We start from the raw sequence: 18268 nt of genomic DNA, 5'->3' as shown, positions 1-18268 counted from the left end.
AAGAATTGTTCCAATTTACTGGAGACATATGCTGGACCATTGTCAGTTTTTATTGTTTTAGGTATACCCATAACAGCCATTACCTCTAAGAGGTGTGTAATAACAGAGTCAGCTTTTTCAGAGCTGAGGGCAGTAGCCCATTGGAAGCCTGAGTACGTGTCTATAGTATGGTGTACATATTTCAAACTGCCAAATTCTGGGAAGTGAAATACATCCATTTGCAAAAGTTCATTTCTGTGAACACCTTTAGGATTACAACCTGCTGGTAATGGAGTTTGAGTGTACAATGAGCAACTGGGACAATTTCTTACTATTTCTTTGGCTTGTTGCCAGGTGATAGAAAAATCCTTCTTTAAATCTTTGCTGTTAACATGGTGTTTCTTATGAAATTCTGAAGCTTCCAACACATTACCTACTAATAAACGATCAATTTCATCATTGCCTTGTGCCAGAGGACCTGGCAGACCTGTATGGGATCTGATGTGTGTTATATATATAGGATGAGTCCTGTTTCTGATGATTTCCTGCAATTGTAAAAACAATGAGGTTAATTCTGTATTATCAGGAACAAATTCTGCAGTCTCAATGTGCAGGACAACTCTTTCTGCATACTGAGAATCCGTGACTATATTGAGAGGCTCTGTAAAGTCTTTAAGTACCATCAGAATGGCATATAACTCTGCCTTTTGTACGGAGTTGTAAGGGCTTTGAACTACTTTACTTATTTTTCCTGATTTATACCCTGCTTTACCTGATTTGTTTGCATCCGTGTAGAAGGTAAGAACTCCAGAAATAGGTGTTTGCCTCACGATACGTGGAAGAATCCAAATTGTTTTCTTTATGAATTTGATTCTCTCTGTTTTGGGATAGTTATTACTAATACTTCCCAAAAAGTCACTTCAAGCTATTTGCCAATACTCATTATCCTTCCATAAGGAGGAAATTTCCTCATTCGTTAAAGGTACAATAATTTCAGCTGGGTCTTTCCCAGTCAGTTGACGAAGCCTTAATTTACCTTTTAATATCAAATCAGATATCTTTTCTATATATGTTTTCAATTTTTTATTTTGTTTATGTGGCAGAAATACCCATTCTAGAATGATGTCGTCCCTCTGCATTAATATTCCTGAGGGGTATTCTCTAGATGGTAAAATAACCAGAATACAATCCAGATTTGGATCCACACGGTCCACATGTGCTTCTAATATTCTCTTTTCTACCCATTCTAATTCTTTTTCAGCCTCAGCTGATAGTACTCGTGGGCTGTTTAGGTCTTTATCTCCTTTTAAAGCCATTTTCAGGTGTTTTAAATCATGCCCTTCTACACCAATAATCGTCTGTAATTGAGAGATTTCTCCTAATAGTTTTTGAAGATCATTAAGAGTCCGGTAACGATCTCTTCTGATCTGTACTTTCTGTGGTCTAATTTTCTGAGCATCTATTTTATAACCTAAATAGTTAATAGAATCTCCTCTTTGTATTTTTTCTGGGGCAATTTGTAATCCCCAGCGAGGCAAAATTTCCTTTACTGCCTCAAACATCTTTTCCAAAGTATCCTTATTTGAATCAGACAATAATATGTCATCCATATAATGATATATTAACGAATGTGGAAATTTTTTACGAATTATTTCTAGAGGTTTATTCACAAAATATTGACACAAAGTTGGACTGTTTAACATACCTTGAGGTAGTACCTTCCACTGGAATCTCTGTACCGGACGGGAATTATTATAGGTAGGTACTGTGAAGGCAAACTTTTCTCTGTCGTTTTCTTGTAACGGTATGGTGAAGAAACAATCTTTTAAGTCTATAACTATAATTGGCCAATCCTTAGGAATTAGAGAAGGTAACGGCATCCCAGGTTGTAGAGACCCCATAGGCTGAATTACCTTGTTGATGGCTCTAAGATCAGTAACCATTCTCCACTTACCAGACTTCTTCTTGACAACAAAAACAGGTAAATTCCATGCACTAGTTGATTCCTCAATATGTCCAGCATCTAGCTGTTCCTGAACTAACTTCTCCAATGCCTCTAACTTCTCAGATGTCATAGGCCATTGACCCACCCAGACGGGTTCATCTGTCAGCCATTTTAATGGTAGAGCTTTTGGTTGCTCTGTAGGTTTGGCACTAGCATCTTGCTTCTGTACAGCCTGTACATTTGGCATCTGTTTTCTGTACTGTCTTACTATATTCTTACTACCACTAAGAGCTTGTCTATAATTCCTAGCTGATACAGGAGGAATTTTAATCTGCGTATTCCATTGCTGGAGTAGATCACGACCCCAGAGGTTTATAGCAATATCTGCAACATATGGCTTTAACCTTCCTCTCTGTCCTTCTGGCCCAATAAAGTCAATCCATCTAACGCTCTGTTTAACTTCAGATAGGGTTCCGATCCCTAAGAATTGAACATTAACCTCTTTTAAAGCCCAGTTTTGTGGCCAGGACTGCTGATTAAGGATAGTGACGTCACTTCCGGTGTCCAGTAATCCGTAAATCACCCTATCATTTACCTTAACCGGAAGTTTGGGTCTATGATATTGTATAGAAGTTTGCCAAAATATATGTTTTGTATCTCCTCCTGATGTAATTGATTCATCCTCTGGAGCTAATGTATTATCCAGTGCCGTATTATTTACAATGGGCAGTGGATCTTCTAATTGTCCTGGGAGAGGCTGTCCTCCACTGTCACTGGGAATGACTGGATAATCTTCCTTTTCTAATTGTCCTGGGAGAGGCTGTCCTCCATTGTCACTGGGAATGACCGGATAATCTTCCTTTTCGGGGCTCTATTGAGCCCCGGAAGCCCGTTTCCCTGCTGTAAAGATCTACCTTGTCTGTCTATTGTGGAATAGCATTCATCAGTCCAATGGCGCCCCTTCCCACACCTCCTGCATAGACCAGGAGGCTTAGGCCTTCTGTTTGATGCATTCCTGGTAAAAGCATTATTTCTAGGAATGCGTTGTCTACAGTTCCTACTAAGATGTCCTATTCTACCACAGTTAAAGCATGTTGGATCTTTACGCCTATTTAAATTCTTTGAGATTGCCTTCCCTACCCATGCCTCTATATCATCACAGGTAGGGTATTTGGCATCCTGGTGCCTCCTCAAGCCTGTAGAAATAGCTTCACCTACCCAAGCTCCTGTATCCTGACTTTTACATTCCAGGTTCGCTGTATGCAGGACCCATTCCTCCAATGGCGCTGATCTTATTTTTAATGGCCAAATTACCTGCCTGCATTGAGGATTCGCGTTCTCATATGCCAAAGATTCTAGAAGGAGACGCCTGGATTCTGGGTTCGCTACCTGTACCTCTACTGCTCTGGATAATCTCTCTAAAAATTCAGTGACCCTTTCCCTTGGGCCCTGTAATACCTTGGTGTAGGGTTGCATTATCTCTCCTGTTTCACAAACCTTATCCAAGGCATTTAAAGCAGCTGTACGGCACAAAGACAACATGTGCTCGTTATATGCAGATTGAACCTGCGTGTCAGCGTAAGGACCCTCCCCAAGAATCTTGTCTTGGGGTACTTCCTGACCGTTCTGTAATTCCTGAATTTCTATTGCTTTTGCTTCTTGCCTCCATAAAGCTCTCCATTGAATTTGGCAAGAATTTTCGAGTACTGCAGAGGCTAATTGGGCCCAGTCTTTTGGGGTTACTTTATTTACAGTAGCCCATGAGGTTAGGAGCTCTCTGACAAAGGGAGAATGAAGACCATACATGACAATGGCCTCCTTAATATTTTTTAGATCCTTCATCTGTATAGGCTCCCAGTGATAAGCAATGGGACCATTTGATTGCTTTTTCGTTGCTGGTTTTTCTGATACAGATACTGGGAAAACCATAGGGGAACGCATAGCAACCTTAGGGAAATCATTCCGGCATTTGAGAAGCTTTGGGAAACTCCTGTCCTGACCTGTTGCCTGTATCTCTGATTCTGAAGTATCAGATTGAGCGTCTTCTAAATCCTGCAGTCTATTCATCATTGTTTCTCTGAGCTCTTGAAGTTCTTGGGACAAATGATTTTCTAAGGATGTCATGGAATCTTTCATTTTTTTACATTCATCATTTACATGTGATTCCAAATTTCTAATATTCTCATCCTTAGCAAGTACCTCAATAGCATGTAAACTGCCTTCTACAAATGATATTCTATCAGTTAGTTTACCATTGCTCTCAGACATGGAACAATTCTTTTCTGCTAGCATTTCAATTTTATGTTCCAGTCTTTGTAATTTGCTAGTGAAATCATCAAACATGGAACCGTGTTTGTCGTTAAATGTTTCCACATTATGTTCCAATTTTTCAATTCTATCTATGGAACACATTTTTCCTGAAAATAATTCAATTTTGTGTTCCGTCTCTTTAAACCTGTTCGTCAGACCTACATTATCATTTTTAATATCCTGAATATTTTCTACCAACCCTTTCTTACTCTCCTGCAATGAATTTTGCATTTCCTGAATCCTTTGTATTAAGATTTCAAAACTATCCTGCGATGACTGTATGACCTGTATAAGTTTATTCCTATTTTTGAGCCATTTCATTAACAAAATTATATTGATTATGAAGCTAATAATCACCATCATGGGTAGGAAGCACCTTTCAGGTAGGTCCTCAACCCTTTCTAAAATCCCATCCATACAAAAAACAAGAAAATTCTTAACATCCTGCATCATAGTGTTAGCTGTTGACATTGTATAAAGCAGTTACGTTTGTTACCAATGGAGTAATTCAGGCCGAAATCAACAGGCTGCCAGTGAAAGAGCACGTGGCCGGAGTCAGCTGGCCACCAGTAAAACAGCAGTGGCCGCGAGAGAAACCTTGGAATTCCGCCTAACCTTACCGGCAGGTAGAAGGTGCTGGTTCCTGGCGGCAGGAATCGTGCCTTGCCGAGCGAAGTGGTGAGGAACTTAGCGAAAGGAGAGTCCACGTGTGCCTGGTCAGGCCGAGAGAAGCGCCTGGGTCCCGATTCCAATCCTGCTCCGACACCAAATTGTTGGCTTTATGGACGCTGTAACGATACGCGACACACAATTACGGAAAGTGAAGCTAATTATTTAATGTAGAAAATTACTCACAAGATACCAAACCCCCGAGAAGCCCAGCAGATCTCAGCTAGCGACTGGACCGGAAGCCGAACTCCAGGAAAAGAGAGAGAGACTTCCTGTGCGCTGTCTTTTATGCCTTCCCCCGTAACGCCCCCTAGCCATGCCCAAAAGTGGGCTTGGCTAGTGACGTAGTTCCGCCTACGTACGTATACGTCTTTACGTCCAGCCGTATACGTCTTTAGTCCTGCCTAAAGTGGGTGTGGTTAGCGGTGTGGTAAACCGCCCTTTTATTACCTCATCTGTATGCGCCTCTAGTAAGTCACATGTTTAATGGCGGCATAGACTTAGTAAGTCACATGTTTAATGGCGGCATCAGACTTCCTCCTACAGAAAGAGGTATAAGAGGGAAGGGTAAGGGAAGAATACATGGAGAGACAGAATATGACCCAAACATTAGGAGCCTAAGGCCTTTTGAAAGACATATGGAAACATTACTTTAATAGCTTCCTGAAATACTACACATATACTACAATGTAATTTAGATACATTTGCCATATAATGGGGGTGGAGAGCCAATTCCCCAGCTAGACATAATATGCTACCAAATAAAATCCCTAAGAAAGAATGAGTTATATTTTTTAAACCGTTAACCAAAGGAATCCCATAGTCCACATCCATTATAGGCTATTGCCAAGTCTATTGGTTACCCTCCACAAACTGACAGTAAGACCATATTGAAGACACCACATACTTATGTCATCAAATATGAAGAAGTCAAACTGGTTCTCAACTAAAAAGCCTCACCCCTCTAACCAAGATTCATAGTGTTAGAGGGTACTCGACCCACTATTGAAGGAAAAAATAATCATCAATCATACACAGCTATAAACTTGTCCAATTACAGTAGTGACCTGCCTGCACAACATACCCTCTGATGTAATAGTGACACAAATATTATAGGAGTAACCAACCACATTTTTATTGAATTTACAGCCTGTTCCATGAGATGAAACCCACACCTGCAACTGTTAATGAGACCAAGAACCTGGGTCTAGATAGGCCATGGATCCTAGGAGAAAACCTACTATAATTATTCTTCTAAATGAACATAGCAATAAGATGACTCCTAATAACATATTGTTATGCCATAAATTGGTGCATCATTCAACCCTAATTAGAGAAACTTTTTCTTGAAGTATATGGTAATTAACCCAGAGACCTACAACTAGTCGACATTCAGAGAGTGAGAGACTTTGAAGCACTCAGTCTAAATGGAATGTTGGTATCTCATTCCTTCTCTCAAGGCTCAGAGATCCATGTGAAGGAGGAGGCAGGAAGATCTAAAGAGATGGTGCATAACTCCAAGGAAACAGTATTTTCCCAGCCCAACAGGGCTGATGCAAATAGGAACTCAGAGAAACTGTGACAGCACACACAAGACTGCACAAATTCAAACCAGACAAAACCCAGGACTGAGAAGGGGAAGTGAGCACAGAGTACCACAACTAGCCAAGAAGCTAGTGGTAATTAATAGGTACTGGGAAAGAGAAAAATGAGTTTTCTCCAATGGGGTGTCACTGGGTATACCAACCATACTCAGGACCAGTTGGGCAATATAAAATAGACTGACTCCATGTTAGTTTTTCTGTATGATGTTGGGGTTTTGTTTTTCTTTTTGTTTTTTGTTTGTTTGGGTTTTTTTGATAGTGGGGGGACAGGATTCTTTTGTTTGAGGTTTGGTTTTTTAAGAGGGAAAATATATGAAGTTTGATGGGTAGGGAGAGGGAATCTGGAGTTGGGGGAATGTGGTGGTTTGAAAGAAAATGACCCCCATAGGCTCACAGAGAACTGTACTATTGAAATAGGCATGGTTTTGTTGGAGGAGGTGTGTCATTAGGAGGCAGGCTTTGAAGTCTTAAACGCTCAAGCCAGACCCAGTGCTACAGTCTCTTCCTGCTGCCTTCTAATGCAGATGTAGAACTCTCAGCTACCTCTCCAGCACCATGCCTACCTGCATGGCCCCAAGCTTTCTGCCATGATGATAATGGACTAAACCTCTGAAAATCCAACCTAGCCCCAATTAAATGTTTTCATTTATAAGAGTTGCTGCATGATGTCTCTTTACAGCAATAGAGACCCTAACTAAGACAGGGAATGAAAAGAATATGACCAAAACATACTATATGAAAAAATAGTTTAAAAATTATGAGCTGGAGAGATGGTTAATTGGCTAAGAGCACTTATTTTTTAACATTTCTTTTCATGTATCCTTTGTGTCTTTCACATCATGTCTCCATATTATGTCTCCCAATCTTACCCATCTCCCCCCTACAAAAAATAAAATAAAATTCAAGAGAAGAAAATTAAAAAAGCAAAGGAAACTCTCCTCATGGAAGCTGCAGTGTGATGCTGTGAGTCATGCAGTAAACCCCTGTGTCCATAGATTTTTACATGTAGGCATTCATCCCAAAAAACCATTAATCAAGGCCCCTGGTCTCTGCTACACCATCAACACTGGGCCCTCACCGGGGAAGGGGGGAAGTCCTCCTGTGTATATGTTGATAAATAAAGCACTGTTGGCAATAGGGAAGCCAGATAGGTAGAACTAGGAGTCAAGGAGGATTCTGGGAAATGTAGTCAAGAGTGGGGAGTTGCCATGTGATCCCTGGAGGAAAGTGTGCGAGTTCGGCATCCTTGGAAAGATAAAAATATATATAAGTAATTATGGGCTAATTATTAAGTCAGAACTAGCCATTGAGAAACCATAGCAAACGGCCAACAGTTTCATAATTAATATAGTGTCTCATGTGTTATTTGGAGGCTGAGACAGCGGCAGGACCCAGGCAGCTGGTGGGAAGAATGCACATTATAACTGAGACTCTTCCTGAACATCCCATTGCTGCCCTGTGCCATGGAAATCCTGCAGCCCTGGGTCTGAATGACTGTCCCACCTCAGGGTCAGCTCTCCCACCTGCCACAGGCACTGATGGGGGGACATCTCTCCTCCCCCATGATGCCATGTGACAGAAGAGAAATAGAGAAGAGCACTTCTTGTTTTTGTAGAGGAGCCAGGGTCAGGTTCCAGTATCCACATTGTGTCTTACAACTATCCATGACCCCAGTTCTAGGGGATTCAACAGGCAACATGGTGAAATATGCATACAAGCAGGCAAAACACTCATACACACAAAATAAAATAAATAAATCTCTTTAAATAAAAAAGGAAAGCTTTTTTAATGAACTAAACATTGGAGAGATCTAGAACACCATGAAAGGAACAAATCTTCAAATTATGAGACAAGAAGGAGGAGGAAGATGAGGAGGAGGAGGCAGCACCAGACAGACAGACAGACAGATATAGAGATATAGACATATGATTTTTGATAGAGTTCCTCTGTGTAGTCCTTGCTGTCCTGGAACTCGCTCTGTAAACCAGGCTGGCCTCAAACTCAGAGATCCACGTGCCTCTGCCTCCCAAGTGCTGGAATTAAAGGCATGAGCCACCACCAACCGACAGAAAATATATTTAAGAAAAAAATCACAGAAGAAAACTGTCAACATTTAGAAAAAGAGATAGCCAGACAGGGACTAGAAGTCAGCTTCCAGAAAAGATACTAACAGTGGTGCGATAGCGGCATGGTGGTTATGAGTAATTAACTACTTTCAGAAAGATTTCCAGCCCTTTCCACAGGTAGGAACTTCATGTCTGACACTGTAACCTTGCTCAAAAACCCACAACTCAGCAGATCATAGGTGGAGACTGTTCTTGTGATTTCGCTAAACATCCATGATGCTAAAAATGCCTTCCAAATATTTGTTTATACTCATAGACCTGGGCTGCTCTCAACCCTGGTGAGAGACACTTCTTTTTGCGGTGGATAACTGTCAATACGGACATGAATAACTGTCCGAAGTGTTCGGACTGGGTGCTTGACCCTACAGAAGATGTCTTTATCAAATCCCACCACCACGAAGCCCCACCACCATCTACCAATACCTAGGGAACATCCTGTAAGAAGCAGCAGAAATAAGCTAAAAGTCAGAGGAGGGAAAGAGTGCTGTGAAGTGCTGTCTGGACAGGATATGGCTCTCACGCACATGAGTTCAAAGCAGCTGTGGTTTGTACAGGTGTACAAAGCCAATCTGGCAAATATGCTGGCATAGACGGGAGAGGTGCTCTCAGGCCTTACCCTCACAAGGTACACTTTCCTGAAAGATTTCTCTGAAATTTTTTCTAAAATTGTCTCTGATTGTTTGAAGGGCAAAATTAAGATTTAGGATGGCAGCATGGAGCTGATTTTTTAGTTTATTGTGTTATTGTCAGACACAAGGCTCCTATATTTTAATTTATTTCCAAACAAGATTTAGCACATTGAACTTCCTCTTTGTCTGAGGCTGTTAGACTTGAATAGTCTGTGTTTTTTTTTTTCCATTTCTCTCCTCATACACTGTTGCATGTGGCTTAATTGGTCTACAGTGACTTGAACTTCATTTACCAAGCAAAGGTGTCTCCCCAAGGCTTTACAGATTTAGGTGAGAAGTTTAATCTCAAATCTTGCCTGTGTTTGAGGCTGTACCCTGACTATCACCTGAAAGGCTATTAGCCAGGGTATGGTAATGACCACAAGTCATTCCCAGCCTTGACACAATGGAAACTTCTGTTTCATTCATTTTACTATGAAACAAGTAATTATAAACAAGTATACCTAACTTAGCATCTCCTCCAAGAATCGATCAGTTGTTGAAGTAGAGCCCAGGTTCCCTTGTCTGCCCTGCTCCGCATGTAGCCTCTAAAATCACATTACTGGTGATTTGCATTCCAGCCAGTCTTCTAAGAGGAAAAGGCAGATGGTACCGAGGCACTGCAAGGCTAAGAGAGGCATATACTGCTCTTAACCATCTTCCATTGGCCAGTCCATGACCACACCCAAGTTCAAGGGACTATGGGAAATGCAGTCTAGGTGTGCGCTCAGCGGAAGAGAAGACATATTCAAGAAACAGCAATGCAGGCCCCACACACCGGCCCTTCCCCCATTATTCATTCACTCTTGGTTTGAACTTCGTGAATGTAACTTTGGTTACAATCTTCTTTTCTTTTCCCCTCCAGAGCAGGTTGCATAGCACTCACCCCAAAATCCACCTTGCCCATCCAGCTCCTCAGTTACAGCCCTATTTGGAGATGGTGTCATGACTGCTGTGAATAGTTAAAGATCTCAAGATGAAATTACCCTGGGCATCTTTTCTCAGAAGACAAAGCCTGTGCAGGAATCACAAGAGGTGATGGAGGAAAGTGGAGACGAGGGAAGGAATCTGGGACATAGACCGGCCATATGGTGACAGAGGGGAACTAGAACTAGACCTGCCACGTGGAGATTAAAACGGCCTAGAACTACACCACTCCAAGTTCAGGAGCATCAGAAACAACCAGAGTTGAATCCCCCTTAGAGCCCTCAGCAGGAGCACAGCCTTGGCTTCCCTGCCCATGACGGCAAAAGCCTGACACCCTAAAGCACGATTCTGTGATAATTCACTAAGGCGGCTGGCACAACCCATGCAGCTTCCCTCCCCGGGATCTCCTGCCTGCCTCCCGGCTGCCAGGACTGACTACCATACCATAAGCTACTGACATGAAATCCGCCACTGCCTTTGACCCCTGCACTTCGGAGGCCTCTGGTCTAAATAGCTATGGCGTTTTGACTGAGCAATGTGCCCCATAAGCTCAGATATTTGAGCATTTGGCTCCCAGCTAGTGGCATGTTTGGGGTGCAGCCTCGCTGGAGGAAGCACAGCACGAGGAGAGGCTTAGAAAGTTCATAGCCCTTGCCCGGCTCCCAAGTTCACTCTCGGCTTCGTGTTTGTGAAGGTGTGAGCTCTCGGCTTCTGGCTCCAGCTACCACGCCTGCTGCTTGCTGCCATGCTTCCTTGCCATGATGAACTCATCCCTCAGAAACCAGAAGCCGAGACAGATTTCCTCCTTAAGTGGTCTTCTGGTCATGGTGTTTTATCGCAGCAACAGAAAGGTAACTAATACAGCAACCTTCTCCAAGTTTCTTCCTCGTCCAATCCGTTTCTACCAGCCATAGTCAGACCAGAGTCAGCCTGCTGAACATTTGTCAGAAATCGCTCTTGCCCTCAGGAGAGGAGGGCTAACCCCCCCCCCCATGCAGCCTAAAAACGTGGGACCAGGCTCCCCATCTCATACAGTCCTTGCTACTCTCCAAGCTGCCAGGTTGCTTCACAGCGGACCCTGGATGTAACTCTGTTAAGGAAATACAAATCGTATACTTGATGTGGGTATAGGAGACTATTGTGGGAAGGTACTTACAAGCGAAACTGGCAACCCAGGTTAATCTCAGCAGCTTTCCGAGACTCAACCGGAACCGGAAAAGAGACCCAGTGCCTCTCTTCACAGCCCTTTATTCCACACTGAACACACCTGTAGCCACACCCAAAATGGGCGTGGTCAGCGACACAGGTGCCTAGGTCTCTCCCTACACAGCTCCCTCTCCCAGATACACACCCTGTCATTGCTTGCACCCTTCCTCCTCCACTCAGCTGCCACCCATCTTCAAGACTCAATGGAAGGCCTTATTAATTATCCAAAGGCCTGTGTGGGGCCCCTGAACGCACAGTTCGAGTCTTGTGACTTCACAGAACACTGAGTTTGACTAAGTAGCTCCCCCCAGTTAGCTAATGTGTCATAAAATTATGCAAAGTATAAACATTTGTGAATTTGTTTAATCATCACAATGTCTTTAGATGTAAAATCATCCTCATTTTATCAATAAGGAGACTGTGGTGAGAGAGAACCGGCTTGTTTAGGAGCCCCGGTGCTCAGCCTAGGAGATGCAAGTCCAAATCAAGCAGCCCTTGTTCTAAGCCCCACAAGGAAGCGTTTTGCTGCTGTTTGTAAAAATCCCTGTGTATTAGTTACTTTCTATTGCTGTGATGAAACATCATGAACAAAAAGCAAGTTTGGGAGCAAAGAGTTTATCTGGCCTACACCACCATATTGCTGTTCATCACTGAAGGAAGTCAGGATGGGACCTCCAGCACGGCAGGATCCTGGGACAGGAGCTGATGCAGAGTCCATGAAGGGGAAGGTGAGCTGCTTACTCGCTTGATTCGCATGGCTTCCTCAGCCTGCTTTCTTGTAGAACCCAGGACCACCAGCCCAAGGATGGCACCACCTACATGGCCTGGGCCCTCCCCTATCAATCACTAACTGAGAAAATGCCTTACAGATGCATTTCCTGGAGGTGTTTCTTCATCTGAGACTCCTTCCTCTCTGATGACTCTAGAGCTTGTGTCAAGTTGACAAACAAAACCAGCCAATACGCCCTGGTACGCATAAGTTACTACAAATACGTGGGACCCCCTAACATCAATCTGTTCCATGAAGAAGGGGCATTAGTTCAAAACTAAGAAAACCTAAATACATCCCAAGCTTAAGCAACAGTCTGTGGATGTTGGTTCATCAATAACACAGACGCACGGCAGGCCCTAAGAAAGCAACAGTGAGGGAGAACCTGGCCCAGACTCCATGGTTTCTCTACACCATCTTGGAAACTGTTTTCTGTACTAAGGCTATTTTAAATTAGAAGTTTATTTTTTAAAAATATTCTGTTCCCGGCCCCATTCATCAGGACAGAATTTCCACAAAGGAGGGTTTCTTTTCTTTGGCTTCAGATTTGAACTACTGATTTGGTTTAACTAATGAGTTGGAGACGCTGGATTCAAATGCAATTTTCTGTGTGCAGCCTTCCTGACCATTTAAACTCTACCCGGAGTTTTCTGGTTCCATGGGCATTTGTTCATGGAAATGTTTAATATTATACTTGTATTGATTATTTGAGTCCTTTCATAGCATGTTTTTGATCATGGTCCCACTCCTCCCCATAACTCCTCCCAGATCCACCTCCACATCCGCACACCCCCAACTACTGACTTTTTTTTCAATAACACAGTTTGTGCTGCCCATATGTTCCTGGGTGTGGAACCATCCTCTGGAGTGTGCCCCCCCCTACCAGGAGCCACACCCTAAAGGAAAACTGACTCTCCATCCCCCAGAAGCCATCAGCTGTCAGCAGCTCTCAGCTGGGGGGGCGGCTCATGCTAGAATGTTGACTGATGGAAAATTCTCAAGAAGTAAAGAAAAATGGAGAAATAGCACAATAGTTTTAAAATACGTCAGGCTAAGGATGCAGTTCAGTAACAGAGCAGTTTCCTAGTGTTTATAAGGTCCTGGACTCCATCACCACTACTGCAAGACAAAATATCAAATCTGTTCACAGATACTTTGATGCACTTCTCTTTTAAAGAGTGGAGTCTATTTCTCCTCTTCTTGACACCAGCATCATCTCTGGAGGAACTGAGGATGACAATTTAATGGTCACCTCTGGAGTCATGTCAGACACCATGTCTGCCTTCTTCCTTGCCCTCTCTTGGAGATCCCCTGGTCTCAATGATATCCTGCTGTGAACACACCCTGCAGCTCCCCTGTTGGTGTGTCCATGGCCTGAAGGCGATAACCATCTTAGAAGCAGTATCTTCAGCCTGGTCAGCCCATCATATACAACCTGCCCTGAATGACAGCCTGATTACAATCTCACAAGACAGCCAGAACCATCTGGCAAAGCCATTCCCAAATTCCCCGCCCATGGAAACTGAACAAAATAAAATATTTCTAAGCACTGTATTGGGGGTAATCACCTCGATAGACACTCCTTTAGTCCATCAGCACCCCTACTCCCACCACAGATTAGAAGTCCAAAATAGGTCTCATGGTGCTAAAACCAAGGTATCTGTGGGATTGTCTCCTGCTAGAGGCTCCAGAATGGAAGCTGCTTTCTTGACTTCTCTGGCTTCTGGAGGCTGCCTGCATTCCTTGGCTTGTGACACCTTCCATCTTCAAAGTCAGCAATCACGTGACTCCCACTTCTGTTCTCGTGAGCACATCTTTATCTCTGACATGAATCCTCAACTCTACCTCCTCCCTCTTTCATTTTGAAGATGCTGGATTCTCCACCCTCATTTCCCATCTTAGTATCAGCCACCTTAATTCTATCTCCAACCTTAGTCCCCCTCCCCTTGTCTTAGTTGGGGTTTCCATTGCTGTGAAGAAACACCATGACCATGGCAGCTCTTAGAAAGGAAAACCATTTAGTTAGGATGGCTTACATTTTTCAGAGGTTCCGTCTGTTATCATCATGGTGGGACATGATAGTGTGTGGCAGACACAATGCTGGAGAAGTGCCCTACATCTTGACTTGCAGGCAATAAGAAGTCATCTGAGACACTGGGAGTGGCCTGAGCATACATGAAACCTCAAAGCCCACCTCCGCAGTGACACATATCCACCAAGACCACACCCACTCCAACAAGGCCACACCTCCTAATAGTGAAACTCCCCTTGGAGACCATTTTCTTTCAAACCACCACATTAATATTTTACATTCTGTAGGGTAACCTGGCACAGTCAGTCTGATGAATCTTATAGACCCCTTCTCAGAATTATGCTTTCAAATATACAAAATACTGCACAGATGATTGAAAATGAAATTATTTCTCCTGAAAGCAGTTATTAAATTCCTTTTTAAACATCTGTGATAGTTAGCCTCAATTGAAAATTTGCTAACACCTAGAAATGCCTGGAAGACAGGCCTCTGAGAATGCCTGTGAGGGATTGTTTCCATGAGGTTATTGAAGTGGGAAGACCTGTCCACTGTAGGTGTCACCATCCCTGGGGGCTGGGATCCTGCTGTGCAGAAGGAAGTGAGCTGAAAACTAGCATCCATTGCTCTCTGCTCCTTGGCTATGTGTGACACATGGCCATCTGCTTCAAGACCCTGCTGTCTTGACTTCCCTCCATGATGGACTGTAACCCAGAACTGTGAGCCCAAATGAACCCTGTGTCCCTTTAGTTGCTTTTAGCACAGCAACAGGGAAAGTTGCAATGACAAAGAACTATCAGTAAATCCAGTAACTTCTTTTAATTTCAAAATGGATGTGACTGTACATGACGTCTCAGAATTGTCACTTCAGATGGTGTAATATAAAGAATTCCATTACACCTGTTGTGCTGTAATCCCGGGTGTTGCTATTGTTTGCAACCTACATGTACAAACCAAGGTGAGACTAGCTTCTTGCTCCTGACTTCTCCTTACAGATTAACTGAGCTTGGCTGAAGACATGAGTGAGAGTTCTGGGGTAGGGTGGAGGGGGGTATAAAGGCACTGTTTGACTTTTTAACATTGTACTTATCAAGTTAAAATAGAATGAAAATCTCCCCTGTTCAATTCTAAGCTAAGCACCAAGCATGTACTGAAAGCGTCATGTGCCCAACCTAGGCAGGAAATCAACAACAGTAATGGAAAGGCTGCGACCATGTGGGAATGCAGCCAAAATTCCAGGAATTTACAGAGGAAAAATCTTCCCTCAAAGTGGACATATTTGTGTAATAAAGCTAACGAAATCAAACCAGGGCAGGGAGGGGATAGAATTAGCAAGCACAGCAATAGTGACATCTAGTGGGCACCATTGGTAAAGCCCACACCAGTGCCTAAGGAAGCTTCAGATGCAATGAGTCCGTGTCCAATAAATATTTGTTAAACACTAGCAGAAGTTAATAGCAAGACAGGCTTGTAAACAATGCCCCCAGGATCTTCTGGATCCATTCACACCATGGGTGGCTTCATCTCACACACCTCAGCCAAGACCCAGACACAAAGTAAATGAAGAAAATTATCCTTTTTTTTTCTTCCTAAAACAGACAGATAAGAGATTTTGTACCAACCCAATAAGTCACACAGCTATAAGATGACCTAACCTAGACTGTGGCATTTGTCCAGGGAGAATGAAAAAGAGACTGTGCCCTGGAAAGCTGGGATATGGTCCCTCGCTCCTCCATATGCTAAGACCATTATACTTTCTTCTTTCCTTTAACCCACCAACAAATCTAATCTGACTTACAGACAATACAGGTGCTGTCAGAGGAAGAGGGAATGCAGAAAGCCCTGGCAAAGACAGACTCCTGGGGCACACACACTTCTAGATCACCTTGCAAGTGGAAGGCACCCATGCCCTGTTCCTCTTGGTCTTGAAATCCTGTCCCTCAGAGCAGGGTAAACCCAGAGCCCAGCACCAAGGAGAGAGAATCCCAGGCAGTCCTGAGAACACTTAGGGAGTTCCTGAGTCCCAGGATGCAGACTGAAAGCTAGAAGGGCAGAGATGGCTTCCAGGTAGACACTCACCCAGAAGGACTGCCAATGACTGACTCTGCATATCAAAGAAGCTATTGCCTGGGGTTTTGTTTTACTATCCTATCGGTAGTCCTGGTGTTGGTGGATTTTGTTGTTTCTGCTTTGCTTTTTGGTTTTGTTATTTTGTCATTGTTTTTTGTTATTTTGTTTTTTGTCAGCTGGACACAAGGTAGAATTATCTGGGAGGTGGAACTTCCATTGAAAGAATGACTTCCTCAGATCACCTGCAGGCAAGTCTGTAGGATACATTCTTGATTAACGTTTGAAGTGGGAGGGTCCAGCCCACTCTGGGTGGTGCCACCCCTGGGCTGGTGGTCCTGAGGTGTATAGGGAAGCAGGCTGAAGGAAGCATGGAGAGAAAGCCAGTAAGCAATGCTCCCCCATGGTCTCTGCTTCAGTTCGGTTCCAGCCTCCGGGTTCCTGTCCTGAGTTCTTGCCCTGACCTCCCTGGATGGTGGACTATAAGCAGTAAGAGGTGTAAAGAGAAGCTTTTTCTTTGAGAGGAGCCTTCCCGCCAGCCTGATTCTAGAGCCGCATCAGTCCCAAATAAACACACAGGAGGCTATATTAATTATGAAGCTGTTGGCCTTGCTTGTTTCTTACTGGCTAGCTCTAACTTAAGTAATTACCCCATAATTGTTAATCTAAGTATTTCTCTTACTGGAGAATAGTTCCGGGCTTCCTACCCCATGGCGTCACATGTCAACTCTCTTGTGTTTCTCCTTCCCAGAATCCTCCTGGACTCCTAGTCCCACCTATCTAGATTCCTATTGGCTCAACAGTGCTTTATTGACAAAGGACTTCCCCAACAAAGAGGGAATAAGAAAATTCCTGAAAAGAAGCCGTGTCTGGATGTGAACAAAGAACTCCTGGTAGGCGCTTCTGTGTCTGCGGTGACTAATGGGCTGCTGTTTCAGTACGCTGAAGACATGGGTGTCTTGTAGGTTCACAGGCTAATTACTTTATCTTGGGCTAGTTCTGGCCTTCTAGAACAGCCATTCCTTGCCCCACTCTGTATCTGAACTAACACCACATGATAAAAAATTAAAATCTCTTGGAGGCTATTAACCTAGCAGAGCACTAGCTTCTACCAATCGAAGGGCTAATGTCATTGGCTAGCATCCTGGGCCTATAGAACCCACCAATGTATCTTCAACTTGCCTTGATTTGTGACTTCCTTTGTTCTATAAAACTATTGAAAAAAAAAAGACTGTGAAATTACTTCCACATTAGAATGTCTGTGCCCCTAGGCCATGACCATTCATAATGACTTGAGAATAAACTACCTCTTACTCTCTTTAAGATGAGAACTCTGGTTTTTTTTGTTTTGTTTTGTTTTGTTTTTGGTTAACACTTTCCTCCCTGAGTTGCTTTTAGTCACAGAGTTCATCATGCCAATAGAAACCCGATTAAAACAGAGGTCATTCTTTCCACAGAGTGGAATGCAACTGTGCAGGGGTGCCCCTGCAGGCAGAACAGGCCAAAGATGGCAAGAATGAGGAGGAACACAGGGCAAACACTGGAGCCAGCCTCCAGAGTTCTCAGCTGGGGCCAATAAACATTTGTTCCAGTCATAAATGGCCTCTTGCCTTGCAGTGAACATTCTTCTCAATTCCACTCTGCATGCTAATGACTGATGAGAACAGCAGCTGGTTTCTCAGTTCAGAGACCCACCACCACCAAGAGCCCCTCTGTGCTGGTTAACTTGACACAAACTAAAGTCACCAGGACAGAGGGAGCCTCAATAAAGAGACACCTCCATCAGATTAGCCTGTGGGCAAGTCTGTGGGGGCATTTCCTTCTAAAGATAGCACCTAAAAGAGGGCATTTGAGAATGTAGTTTCCTGGGTGACTTTCTCAAACAGGACTTTCTAGAGAAATATCTGCCCAGTTCAGTTCAGTTGTGCAAGCACTGAAAGGCCACTGCAGCTGTGATCCAAAATGGAAA

Source organism: Mesocricetus auratus, unplaced genomic scaffold, assembly GCF_017639785.1.
Source record: "Mesocricetus auratus isolate SY011 unplaced genomic scaffold, BCM_Maur_2.0 Super-Scaffold_100004, whole genome shotgun sequence".
Lineage (NCBI taxonomy): Eukaryota > Metazoa > Chordata > Mammalia > Rodentia > Cricetidae > Mesocricetus > Mesocricetus auratus.
This window is presented reverse-complemented; position numbering follows the sequence as displayed.